General features: G+C 42.9%; 1 protein-coding gene across 2 annotated transcripts in view; it reads right to left on the bottom strand.

Annotated features, from left to right (window-relative positions):
* SMAD5 (SMAD family member 5) overlaps positions 1 to 13286 on the bottom strand; it is a 30313-nt gene extending 17027 nt beyond the window's left edge. The window contains exon 1 of one of the 2 annotated variants that reach the window (XM_051631482.1): positions 13005 to 13286. The gene's annotated coding sequence lies outside the window, so the exon portion shown is untranslated. Of the gene's footprint in view, positions 1 to 4610; positions 4713 to 13004 lie in introns of those variants that run through there. The other variant, XM_051631481.1, reaches the window with a different exon arrangement.
* Positions 13287 to 14125: the final 839 nt, after the last annotated feature.

Genomic DNA, 14125 nt, shown 5'->3' with positions numbered 1-14125 from the left:
CCTTTCAACAACAACAACAAGTTTCTTTCAGTTATCCTGTGCAACACCTCACTCAATGAATATCATCAATGATTCAACAAATCTTTTTCCCTTCTTCCCCTTCAGGGTAAGTAAAAGATGAAAGGAGATTTTATGAATGATACTAAAAAGGAACTTCTGATATTTTCACCAGAACTCAGCTTACATACCCAAATGCACATCAGGCTGACCAAAACCTATGATACATATTTTTACACTAGCACTAGATTTCTTTGCTTCAACCATGCCTTGTAAGGCAATATATTCTAACCAGTAATAGATGTAAACAAGAACAGAATGGAACTGTCTGGTATCTTCTAAAATTTTACTACCCGTGACTCCTCTCCAAACAAAAAAAAAAAAACATTGACATCTTCAGACATGGCTTTCTCACACAATACTTGTTCTTTTCATTTCCACATCTGTACATCATCTAACACAGCTTAAAAAAAAAAAAAAAAAAAAGCAGCATATAACTCTGTCAGCTGAGAAGTATTTAACTAGCACTCTCTTAAAAGAAACATAACAAAAATCTCTCAGGCCAAGAACAAGCAGCAAGTAATGCACTGTACATGGAAGAACTAGTACCATAAAAGCCTTATAGCTCACATCACAAAAGTGATGTTTTTAGCCTTTAAATAAGACTTTTTAAAGTCTTCTCAAAAATTACTGTTAAAAAAATAAATACAAGTGATAATGATTTATATCACAAAAGAGGTCCAGTCAGAAAGAGTTCACTAATAAAGCTCCACTGCATTTCAAAAGCCGCCTCACTTCACACTGATGCCAAGAAAATCTCAGAAAAAATGTAACCAAACAACAGCAAGTTTTGGATTTGTCCTGTTCCACAGCAGAACTTGAATTTAACTGGTGATAGAGGGCAGGGGAGATGGAGGGAGAAAAACCAAAACCTTTCCAAGCCTAAAAAAGTTAGTATCTATTTCTTAAGGCATTCACTTACAATACAAAAATCTAATGCTCACATAGCCCTGGTGTCTGCAACTACTCTAATTACTGAGCAATTAGCTTTTGTAGTTCTCAAAAATTACAAATTCTGTCTTAGAATCAAAATCCATCTCCCTTAAGTGTTTTGTCAGAAACATGCATTTTCTCACACTTCTACTTCAGCTAATTGGCACTTCCCAACAGAAGAATTATGGTGAAACATGCCATCATCAACAGCAGTCAGCACATCCTAAAGTCAGCCCTGAAACTGCTTCACGTTTTTAAGGTTTTTCAAGATCTTCTTTAACTACAGCAGATAATTACAAGTTATCATCCATTCTTTAATTAAAATGACATACTAGAGAATCACTACATATCCCTAAACATGAAACAAAAGCCTCTGCCTCCATTATTATGTGTGGACATGGACAAGCCAATAAGGAAAGACCTTGGTACTACACCTGAAGGGGGAAAAAAAAGGAAAATAAAGGACATTTATTCTTTTCACAACTCTGAAGTATGTTAAGAAATTAAAAAGCTGAACAAAGCCTTCAAAAAATTTAGATGCTCATATGCAAGACCTTCATTAAAGAATAAGATCCTAAATAGTGCCACAAAAGAAGTGAGCTGGCAATAAAAATTGTATTGCAGGAATACAGGGACTGTACAGACTTCATAGGGCTGTAAACAAAGGGGAGAAAAAATAAAGATGTATATGACTGTGTATACACACTTCCAGTCCAACTGAACTGCATCAAGACTGTGACAATCTTACAAAAGATACAGAATTTGGAGTGAACACTGACAATAGTAATTTACCAACCTTTTTTTCCCCTTCCACAGAATCGATGAATAGCAAAGTATTCTAAATTTGTCAGTTTGTGACATCCACTGACCCAGAATTCAGAGACACTACCTCATAGTTGGTGGATCAGTAGCAGCAATTCTGACAAAGATCCTCTGTCAAGGATGACAGTCCTGGCAGGCTCAACCTTGGTGGTAGGTCAGTAGGGATACAGACTTGGCAGGCAGCGACCTGCACCTTGCCAAGCCGCGCTGGTCAAGCAGGCTGAAGTGCCAGCCAAACTCTTCTACGTGGTCACAGGAACATGGCTAAAAAGGTTTCCAGAAAACAGTGCAGGAACTTGCACTGCAACTAATGACAACTGCAAAAGTCTTAAACTGCTGTTTGACTTGCTTTTAATGAGCTGTTTATCAACGTTAGCCATTAAATATCTAAAGTGTACTCAGCTCACACAAGAACAAATCTCTTCATCCTAACCACGAGCTGCTCTCTTTATCTGTTGCTACTAAAAAAAAAATCATCTAAAGATCTTTAAAGAAGAAACATGAACACATTAAAATTAAATTAAGGAAATCTATCATAGACATTAGAAGAAACCTGCACTTTAATCAACATGAAAAGTATAACTGGCAGGAAAGGAAAAAATAGGGACTTGCATAGAATTGCCACAGCAGTATTTCTGCAGGTGTATAATTCAGCCAAGAGCAACAAAAGAGGTTTGTAGAGTTTTCTTTAGAGAACTATATAGTAAATAGAGAGGACATTTTTCTGAAATTAAGAGTATCCTCTAGAATGTTAAAGACCACAACATAATTGATAAAGATCATTCTAATAAACCCAAAAAACATACACTACACTTAACAAAACAACAGAGAAAGAATTTCTTCCAGCTCAGGTAATATTCTATAGTTACAAAAACTCTGCACAGGAGATTCACCTACTCAAGATGCAATATTAAATATCTGGCTCCATAACAAGAAACCAGTAGTAGAGAATCCATAGTTAACAGTTCCTTCAGGTTCCATCAGAGGTTAAAACTTCGAACCTCAAACAAAAAACACCCACCACAGCTGTAAGGAGCATCACAGCAGCATGACCTTTTGTTGTGATCTTTTGTCATGAAGAGAAAGCAATGCTGAGGAAGCCTCTCCTCCCTTCCCATTTCTCATCCCCTTCAAGGCTGTCCATCTCAGGCTTTCACTAGGAAAGTTTCATTTAGGAAAAAGAGAAAACTCCTCCCTCAAGTGTATTTTCTCCACATGTGAAAGGAAAAGAAAACGTTTGAAAAAGGCAGGTACCCCAATAAGCACGTTTGTTGGGATGTTTTGCTTTGCAAAAGTAAGTTAGGCACTTAGCAGCAATTTCTAGGTCGAGTGAACACAATTTTAATATCAGAGGTAAGAGTAAACCACTATCAAACGGTAGGGATTAAGACATTAAACGAAGCAGCACCCTACACAGACAGAGCACTCTCAAAAGTTACAACACACTAATTATGAAACATCTTCAATTAAGTTATTTGCTGCTTCTATTAATTCCCACTGCCATCAGCTGCCAACTTCAAAAAGTATTACAGCTTTTGATGAGCATGAGCACATGACTGCAACAGTGTGTTTGCACCCTTCTTTTTTTCCCCTCACTTCAACCAAATTCTCTGAGATTCCTCAGAATATCAGGATATTCTACACAGAACTTCCACAACCAAGATACACAACAAACAATGTTAATTTCAGTTTTCAGTATTTTAAAGCCACCCATGGCAGGTAAACTACCTGAAATTTACAAAGGTATGAAAACCAGAAAGAGATTTCATCTGAAAGCATCACATACTGAGAACCTAACTTCCCACGACAAGACAAAACTCACAGGCTGATGCAAATTTTGACAGTTACTCCTTAAAAGGTTTTGTTAAAGCAGAAAGCCCAAGTCTTTCATGGAGTAAAGTCTCTAACTCTCCAAAGAATTCACCAAAAGATTCAACATCTCTTACTGAACCTATTCAGTGAAATGTTCAACAACTCCTACTGAATCAGTTCTTCTCTGCCTCATTTTGCTGAGAAATACCTTCATTTAATTAGCTTAAAAGTCACATCAGAGACTACACAACTGGAACAGCACACAGATCACTTGATTTCCAGTCTTGTGCTCTTAACCGCAAGACCATATTTCCTCTATTAACTTTACAACCCGCAGAAAACAAAAAAACTGCCAGTCTAAATCACTTCAGCAGTCCATCTGTTGTCAGGCAGCTGCCAGGGCTGGATGCACCCGAGAAAGGCCAAGGTGGACAAGAGCGTGTGCCCTAACACCGCCTTGAAACGTGTGGGTTTGCGACTCTCCCCTCTCCTTTGGCCAGGCCTGACTCCAGTTAACAGCGGAGCTCTTCGTCTTACAAAAAAGAAAAGAAAAGAAACAAAAAGAAACAAACAAAAAAAAGAAAGAAACAAAAAGGTCCGAGCCTCTCCTCAGCATTGCAACAGTTGGCTCCTACAGTTACGTGCACAGACGGATTTGGCCCCGCAGCGCGGTCCCGCTCCCGCCCCGCGGGGCTGCTCCTGCTCCTGCTCCTGCTCCTGCTCCTGCTCCTGCCCCCGCTCGCCGCCCTCGGGCCCCCTCCCCTCCCCCCCGCCCGCCCCTCGGGCAGCCCCCGGCCCGGGACGACCCAAACCCCGTCCCCGCCGGGCCCGCGCGGCCGCGGGAGGCCTCAGCCCCTCACAACTCCCGAAAGGGCCCGTTTCCCCCCCCACACCCCGGGAACCCGCAGCGCCCCGACCACACTCGCCGTTGAGCAGACGCCGTTTCCCCCGACACCTCCCCTATCCCCCCCCTCCCTCCAACCTACCCGGCAGGGAGCGGGTGCCGGGGGGGCGGGCAGGCCCGGGCCGCCCGCTCGCAGCCGAACTCCCGGGGCGCCGCGGAGGGGACGGCGGGGCCGGCGGGGCCAGCGCCGGGACCCGGATGTGCGCGAGGGGCGGGGGGCGGCGGGCGCGGGCGGCTGCGCGTGCGCAGGGCGGGCGGGAGGAAGCGGCGGCGGCGGGAAGGGCCGCGCGGGAGGGGGAGAGCGGGAGGTGCGGGCGGGAGGTGCGGGGAGGCCGGCGGGGTGGTCGTGGGGATAAGCGGTTTAGCCCGAGGCGGGGGAACGAGGAGAGCTTCCCTCCGGCGGGACGGGCGGCGGGGATCCCCTGGGAAGGAGCGGCTGGGCCCTGCCGGGGCTGAGCTCCGACGCCCTCTCCCAGCCCCGGCGCCCTGTGCTGCCTTCCCGGCGGCGGGCACCAGCCCCGGCCCTTCTCTCGGGGCGTTTTGTTTGGCACCGGTTGGATTTTCTCCGCGATGCTGAGGTGCAGCGTGGCGAGACGTCCCTCAGGTGGCTGCGTCTCGTAGGGAAGGCCCTAAAACCGCAGGGTAAAGCTCCCAGAAAATGTGTTAGCTCTGCTAGGATTGGCTCTAGAAGGAGCTCCTCGAGTGAGAACCTTCATCCTATCTAACGTCAGCATGGGACAAAACCCTCTCACAGTCCCCCTCACGGCACGGAAGGGAAGCGACCCGTGTTTCCTCGAGTTAAACATTTTTAACAGCAAAGAAGAAAGTTTCAGAGAGGTGCCAGGCCAAAACTGCAACAATGCCTGGCCTTGATTAAGCCTATTGCAGGCATCATTGCTTCTTGTCGTTTTTAACGACGTACATTGCTTGATATGAGGGTAAATTAAAGAAGAATCGAGTTCCACGCCATGAATTGCTCTCAGACTTGTGGGACTCAAAAGGCCTAAATTTCCACTAGATATGAAGAACGTGCTTACACGCCCTGAAATCAATCATAAAAATGACTTGTGCATTCAAAAGCCTCTCATCATAGGGAAGGACTGGCAAAAAGTCTTGTTTCCCTTCAAAAAGGAGGGATACCTTCTAAGGCCACGCTTGGAAGGCTGCAATGTGTTCAGCTCTGCTGCTCTCCCCTCAGTTCATGAGCTGTTGAGGCCCAAACTGATGGCATTGAGGAATTCAGATCCATATGGGCAACAGGAACATCCACAATTAGGGGAAAGTATTTCACACTTCAGTCTACAAAGTGATTTTAAGAGGAAACTTCCAAGAGGAAGATTAATCCCTAACCCAAAGGCTGCCTTCCTCAGAAGAGGATGATCAGAGATTGTTCCAGAGACACTAAAACTGAATCCTAGTCTAATTCCCAGCAGAACTTCCTACATAAGAGCTTCTTCCTCTGGCAAAAATACCATGTAGGAACAGAGATACTGGGCAAAAGCATTATTTGTATGTAAATCTGTATCTGTTGTAGGACCTGAAATTACAGCATCTTGCAGCAGTTGAAAATCTGGCATAACCAACTGCATCTGGCATGGCAACTGAATCGTGCTGTCGAAGAAATTCCTTTTGGAAAAAAATATTAGAAACAAGCAAATGTAATGAAAAGTGAATTTATATACACATGTATGGATATATACAAATACATATATAATGAAGCTAAAAAGAAACCACATGAAACCCCGGGTTTTATTTGTGCAAATTAAGGCTAAAACACTACTAAAAAAAAAAAACAAAACAAAACAAAAGGAAAAATACACAATGAGCTAAACTGAGGTTTCAATTTAAAATACAATAAGTTTTGAAAAAATGTCCTTCTGGTACAAAACTACAGGGCTCTTGGTTATTTTTTATGTAAACTGAAGCCTTTAGCAGCAGTGTACTCTGATCAGAGCTATAGAGAGGTCTGTTAACAGCCCAACAAGATATCTCTACTAAAGTTCATGACAGCAGAGAAGGAGCAAGGCTTTGGTGTGATTTAGTCACAGAACAGAGCTAACCTTTGGGGACTCCTAAGTATCTCTGCACCAGCAATTGTTCTGCTTTGGCCAGGCTGTCCAAAATATGGGACAAAAAAAAAAACCCCAACCCAACAAACTGTTGGTCTTTTTCCAAATCTTTTGTGTAACTTAATTAATAAACCAAGTAGCAAACAACAAATTGGCAGCAGGCATTTTAGGTGTTGTTCTTGTGCCAGCCATCATGTCCCTGTGAAACAAAACGTTCTCTTATTGGGAAGTTACAAAACAGTTGTGTGCTGTCAGATGGAGCTGCAATGCAGAGCTCTGATGTTTCTTCCTCCTGTGGAGGTTTCAGAGTTCCAGTGATGAGGAAAGCTGGAGGTGTGCATAAAAGCAACCTGATATAGTGGAACATGTCCCTGCCCATGCAGGGGGCTTGGAACTAGATGATTTTTAAGGTCCCTTCCAACTGAAACCATTTTATGATTCTGTGAAAACTGTATGTGAGAAGACAAGGAAAACTCTCAATTGACCAAAACTTCAGTTTTCCACAATGTTCTCAGTTTAAAACTACTGGCAAGTTAGACATGTCTGTTTGCAGCACACCTCTCCTCAGAAAGCAGAGATTCTCAAGCACAATATGCAGACTGGTTTTGGTGTGTGGTAATAACGTGTAGGATAGACTAGCAGAAAAACAGCTTTCCCCCTTTTTTTGCTGTTTTGTCACAGACCAACACTGACTGGCCAAAGGCCAAGTATCTAAAGTCAACTTATCTCCTTTTCTAGTCAATAGGATAGAGTAAGAGATGAATTAAATGACATTTCTTATCTGATGATTCAAGTCTATATCATTAAGGTCACAGTAAAATTAACACCACTTCCACCATTGTCTACTTCTCGCATGGTTTCTGTCACGTAAATGTCTCGTGCCACCCTCCAGTGGGCCCGCTCTAATACCACCTCAGGTGCAATGAAAGGTCTGCAACAAGTAGACTCAAGGCATCCTGAATAGTTTCTAGAAATCATGTGATTTCATTAATTTCATAACTCATGGAACCATCAGTCCTCTTTTAACATTGGCAAACCTCAGGTTTCCAAGATATCGACACATAGCTGTGATAATCTGAGGAAAAATGACAAGCTAACCTTCAACTTGCTTGTGTTTTCATTACTAATTGTGTGTTCACATGCTGCAGAGACAACTGCACATGTTTATAGTTTTGGTCCTGCCTTGTAAAGTCAACTGAGGTGCAAGTACCTGTCTGACATTCCTTTCCACGCAGCCTAATGGCAGTGAAGAGAGAAAGCTGCTTTCTCATAAACCTCTGCTACTGGAGATGTTGATGTTGGAGCTGGCTGCACCTTCCAGGCTGGTCAAAGTACAAAACAATCAACAGAAAAACTACCACCGGTGTGGATCAGGCCTTGCATGGTTGAGAAGCAACCGTGAAGTTCAGCAAATGTCTTCAATGACTTTATTTTGATTCTTCTCTCCAGATTTTGAATATGATCCCTATGTTTCTTAATGAGATTTTTTGTTTGGTTGGAAAGGAATCGTTTGAAAATCAAATAGATTGTTTGAATTAGAAGGAAATAGTCTTGAAAAAAAGTTGCTTTATTATGAAACTTTGGCCTTCCTGTGACTTCTCAAATGACCGCATTGTTCAACTTCATTCCCTATCAACTTTCTGAATTGCTGGGGTGGAGGGGAATATTAAATTAAAAACAAAACAAAAACAAAACCAAAAAAGCCAAACCACCAAAAAACCCAAACAAACCACCAACAGAAAATCCCCAACCCAGTTATCATGTCTCCACCCATATTAAACATTTGCAAAGCCACTTAATAATTATTAAAAATAAAATAAAATTAAAAACCCCGTAGTGTGAAAGATGGCTTGGGTATTTATTCCAAATCTAGCTTAAAAACAGAATTGGGGGAAATGGATAGGATAGCTCAAGAGGGTTCCACTCACAGCTGTCAGCTGAGAAGAAATGGGGGAAGGGGAAAATGCTGAGAAAGGAATTTATGGGTTTTTTTCTGCCAGTGAAGAGAGGAACATGCCATCCCTGTTTGAAAAGTTTCAGGGTGGGACGGGCTAAGGAGGGGCTAACATACTATACATACCTTTATGTATATTTTTGAGGCAGAAAAACAGTGTTATGTTTGAGCAGAGTTCAGCAAGTGGAAAGGGAGATGATACTGGCTCTGGCCATTTGGTCCTCTGAAATAACCCTGCCATTTACAGCAGGCTGAGGACAAGCACAGGAGGTGTTAAGAAGGCTGCCCCCACAGCCAGGAGGCAATACAAATGTTGTCTATATTGCATCACATATCTAAGAAAATGAAGCAAAAAAAAAAAATAATGTTTAGTGTCTGGAGGAAATATATGAGAAGTGTTTCCCTACGCGGCCCTTGGTGGTGTGGGCTCTTGTGAAGTTACGCTCACTGGTTCACAGCCTTTGAATACTAGGAGAATAAATTCTGTACCCTGTTATTGTTACAGCCACACTTCTGGGTACCTTGCATGACTCAGCTCCCACAGCAGTAAAGGGAAAGGGAGAGAAGAATTAGTCTTGTTTCCTCAAGCTACAGATATAAGACGTTAACATGAAATTGTAGAGCAGGGGAGGAAAAGGCAAGCCAAAGGTATACTGTCCAGCCAGTTTAAAGCTGCAAACTTTCCATCCTAGACAGAAGAATAAATTGAAATGAGACGTGTAGGTGAATGCTGGTACATCTTTGGAGATGTTAGAAACATAGTTCAGCCCCACAATCTCTTTTCACACCCACAGGATAAAAATGTGAATATATCGGGGACGGTAGATCCAGTTTGACAGATCTGAGAGTCAGCTAAGGGTACAAAACTGAATGTGCAGTTCAAAAAATAAATGTCTAAAAAAAGCATACAAACAAGGCAGAATGCTGAAAAGGGGAAAAGGACCTTGTGAGAAGAGTAAGACGTATAAGCAGCAAGGAGTAAGAGAAGCCTTTGCCTGAGAACCATTGCAAAGTCCACATCAGAGTGTAGACGCTCTTCCATTGGCACCTGTGGATAGAGTCTGGTCAGGGCAAAGTACTGCTAAATTGGATCTGCTTCTTGGAAGGAGGGGTGGAAACCTTCCCGAAGGAATGGAAAAAATGTCCCAGCTGATTAACACAAAGTAATACACTGCTCTCACAGAGGAAATGATAAAGAAAAGAATTCCTTTGGCTATTCCTCTGGCATTGCTGTTTTTCTAGACCATCCCCCAGCTTGCCCTCACCATTGATATCAGCAGCACAGAAACATGCAATACTCTCATTCTTCTAAATCAATGATTTTCAACTATTTCCAGAACGTGACTTCACATTATAAGAACAGTCTCTGGAGTCTTGACACCCATTGCTGCACTCAGAAGAAAGAGAGCTCCTGCCTCCTAGAAGCTGTCTGCAACAACCAGATCAAATCCCTGTGAACAACAGAGAAGCTGGATACGGCAGTGGGATAGAAAAGATAGTACAGAAAGAGAAGGAATCTAACATCACAGTTAACTTCCTTTCACTTACCCTGACCACGTGGTCAATATGAGCTTTTTATGAAAACTCTGCTCAAGATTAGTCATGAAGAAAACTGTGTCTTATTTTCTTCTCAAAGATTTACTCCCTTCACTACCGCTTGTTTAAGGCCCAACGCAGAGCCTCCTGGCTGTATTCTTCAATGTTATCACCTGCATAGAGCAAATTTTTCCTCAATTTTCCCTCAAGCTCTTCACTCCCAGCCCCAGCACCTCCTTTTCATGCTTCCTTTTGGAAGTGACTGGCGTTTGGGTGGGACACTTTCTCACTCTGGGGCAACGTGGAGTTCTAACGTGCAGCCTCACGCTCAACAGAACCATCTGCTGACACAGTCATGAGCTGGAATTCCTTTTCTTGTAGCAATAGTTGGGACCAACATCCACAATAACTGTGCACTGAAAACTCGTGTTTGTGGCTCCATGGCCAAAACCACAGGGAAACTATTTTTAGCACAACGAAGCTCTAAATAGTGGAAGCACTGAAAATGTAGCTCGCATCATGGGCCAAATTCTTCTCCTGGTTACACCCACTCTATGGAGAAGCTTGGATATAATAAACAGAAACACTGGAGCAGAAATAAAAAAGAAAAATTAAAAAAAAAAAAAGGGAAAACTTTTGCTTATGAGTAAAATCAGTATTTTAAACTTTAAATAAAGGTGCACACCCTCCAGCATCTCCTCTGGAAATAAATAAAAGGAACAGTTTGCAATAGAAGTGATCTATTACAATAATTGCACCTATCACAATAAAGGTCATTCATCCCACTGTAATGTCTGAACAGTGAAACCTGTAGCTAAAAATCTCCCTGTTCATTATGCAGACACTCCTGGCTTAGACCAGTGGAGAGGACACGGAGGTTATCTGGATCCTGCCAGCAGACACAGCAGATGAACGTAACCTATGAGTAACAAACCAAGTTTTAATAGCTAACCCTACACTTAATTACTCACCAGCCAACTTTCTAACAGCAGTTTTATCACCTCAGGATTTCACAACACAAACCAATTAGTGATGGCAATGCTGAGGACTCCAGCTTTCTCAAGTAGGAACTGACAGGACCTGACTTTCTCCTTCTGGCTGTACTTCTGCCAGGGTCCCCAAGTTCCAGGACGCTGGGCCTTTGCAACTTGTATTTAAAGTTTGTGGCACACTTGTGACACAACTTTTTTTTTTCCACCCTCATGACCAAGTAGTTGGGTTTAATAATTTCCTCTACAGTATCAAGATCTGCATACACAAGCATAATAATGGCTATTATAAAATTAAAGGGCTTTTGGGCATAGTGTAGTGCAGGCTTGGCACACTGTTGCAAGCCAGTCACTTCTATTTACAACATTTCTACAGAAATGTTGCTTTTCATAGAATCATATATCATAGAATCACAGCATGGTTTGAGTTGGAAGGGACCCTAAAGATCATCTAGTTCCAGCCCCCCTGCATGGGCAGGGACACCTCCCACCAGCCCAGGTTGCTCCAAGCCCCATCCAACCTGCACTTAAACGCTTCCAGGAATGGGGCTTCCACAGCTTCCCTGGGCAACCTGTTCCAGTGTCTCATCACCCTCACACTGAAGAATTTCCTCCTAACGTCTCACCTAAATCTCCCCAGTTTTGATCCATTACCCCTTGTCCTCTCACTACAAGCTTGTAAAAAGTCTCTTCCCAGCTTTCTGGTTTTCTTTCTTTGCTTTTTGCTCAGAGAACAAGGAACTGGATCATTTTCTAAAAGAAAAATTAAATTTTTTGGAGAAGCCAGTAAGATGAGAAAATCACAACACAGTGTTGTGGGTTTTTTTTCTCATAATGATGATAACAAATATTATTTTTCATTCACTATATTTTTGTTGATTAGTTTTCTTCCACTCTCTAAGCACTGCCCTATGACATAAGTTTTTAAAGGAAACACAGGAAGTAAAATCAAAAGGCAAACAGCACATTTACAGTTGTGGTTACATTTCTGCAAATCTGAAGTAAATTAGGATTATTCTTGTTTAAAAACCTTCCTATGTCACACAGCAAAGGGGGGGGGAGTTCATAATGCTCCAGCTGCTGAGACGAGCCCCATGTAAGGCACTGTCACTAAAATAGTTCCCAACCCTAATTACAATTCACCACATCTTGGGAATGACATTTAGGATTCTCGAGGCGCTTTTGGATAATTTTTAGACTCTGCGTGGAAGTTCAGCTGTCACAAAGTGGGTTTTATTTTGTAACAGATTTTATCCTTTGGAATGTTATGTTTGGATTGAGCTGAAGATACGGAAAAATAGATGCAATATAGTTTGCTTCCCCGGCTGAAACATAACTCCTGAAACAAAGATGAAACTTTGCCCTTTAATGTTCATATTCCAGCCTGTGCCTGCCTACAGCTGTTTAGAGTTGGAAGTTTGGGATAGCAGAAAATGAGACTTTCCCTTAGTGTATTATTCCGACTCCTTTAACGCCGGCAGAGAGAATTCCTGCTCTCTTCCCTAGTAATTCAATAAATATTTAAGATTGCAGGATTTAATTGGAATCCCAAAAGTTAACAATAGCCTCTGCTATCGGTGTCGCTATCTCAGGGGTTGTTTTCACAGGCGTATATTTAGATCTCGGCCACATCGCCCACTCGCAGTACGAATAGTACAAACCTCCTCCCCCCTCCCTCTCCCCACCCCCCCCTTAAGAAAAAAAAGAAAAAAAGAAAAGGAAAAAAAAGAAAACAAACAAGAAGCTCAGTCAAATCTGGAAAGTTTTGCCAAGTGACGCCATCTCTGCCAACCTCCTTCCCCTGCTGCAAAACGCGCTTCAAAGCTTCACGAAGGAAGAGGCAGGCTCTGCTGAGGGGAGAAAAAATAAAGCCAACCCGCACAAACGGCAACAACGCAACAACCCGTAACACACGCACGCCGCTTTACCTTCCAGAAAATTACTGCAGCTCCATTTTCTGAGCCCGTATGTTTTCACTAGCTCCCTGCCCGGTGCATTCCGTCTCTCCTCGGGGCCGGGGCCGGGGAGGAGCCGTGCGGAGGGTCCGGGCGCGGGGCAGGGAGCGGCTCGGGTGACACCCCCCGCAGCGCAGCCCCCGCCGCCTGCGGAGAATTCAAATTCCCCCTTTAGAAGCTTTCTGCAATACTTGTGTGTCAAGTCTATTTTTGCTTCCTTCCTTCACCCTGGAATAATGCCCTCTGCTCCCCTGCAACGCAGCCATCTTTTGTGCGGCGTCTTTCCTACCAGCCCGAGACCAGAAGCTCTTTGGCCGCTGCCAGTGCTGGCTGTGCCAGAGCTGCCCCATCCCTTCTGCCGGGTCACTGATCTAGTTTGCAAAACGGGAACGGCTACAATCACAGTGTATCGACTCTTTGCATTAAGTCTCTCTGCAGAAAAAGAATACTGGCAATCTGAATGTCTTTAATGGGTATAAATGTGTATATACATATATAATACATAGAGATATATACACATATAAATACATATATACATGTTTAAGGCATTCAGATGGTATGTCTATATGGACATGCACACACACACTTAAAAATGGGCCAGTTCAATTAGGATAATGGTGCTTTTCATGTAAAAAAATCCCCCACAAAACAGCAATTATAAAGTATGAATAATCTGCATATCAGGCCTTCTATATTTGCATGTTACCACTCTGTGAGTACACACAGAGATGCTGAAAATAGAGTAACATTTATAAGTGAGGGGCTAAGTCTGCAAAAGGCAGATTGTTCTGGGTGAATCTACTGAATTAAACACTATAAAAGCTGATTAGTCTTGTTGACAACAGAGCTCAGAGAGGTTCCAAAGTCCAGTTAATAGGAACGGTCTGACAGCTGCACACCCTAGAAGAACCACTTAAAACAGAAAATAAGTCATGCTATTATATGCTTGCAGAATCAAAGCCTTTCTTTCTAAAATAATGAATTATTATGATGATGAAGACAACTAGGTTTGTGTCTAAATGATCAGCTCAACCCTCTCAAAGCCTGGTTTGTGAGGAACCTTGTGTCTCCCTCCCACTGCAAGCCTGACTTGC

Source organism: Apus apus, chromosome 13 (assembly GCF_020740795.1).
Source record: "Apus apus isolate bApuApu2 chromosome 13, bApuApu2.pri.cur, whole genome shotgun sequence".
Classification (NCBI taxonomy): Eukaryota; Metazoa; Chordata; class Aves; order Apodiformes; family Apodidae; genus Apus; species Apus apus.
This window is presented reverse-complemented; position numbering and strand designations above follow the sequence as displayed.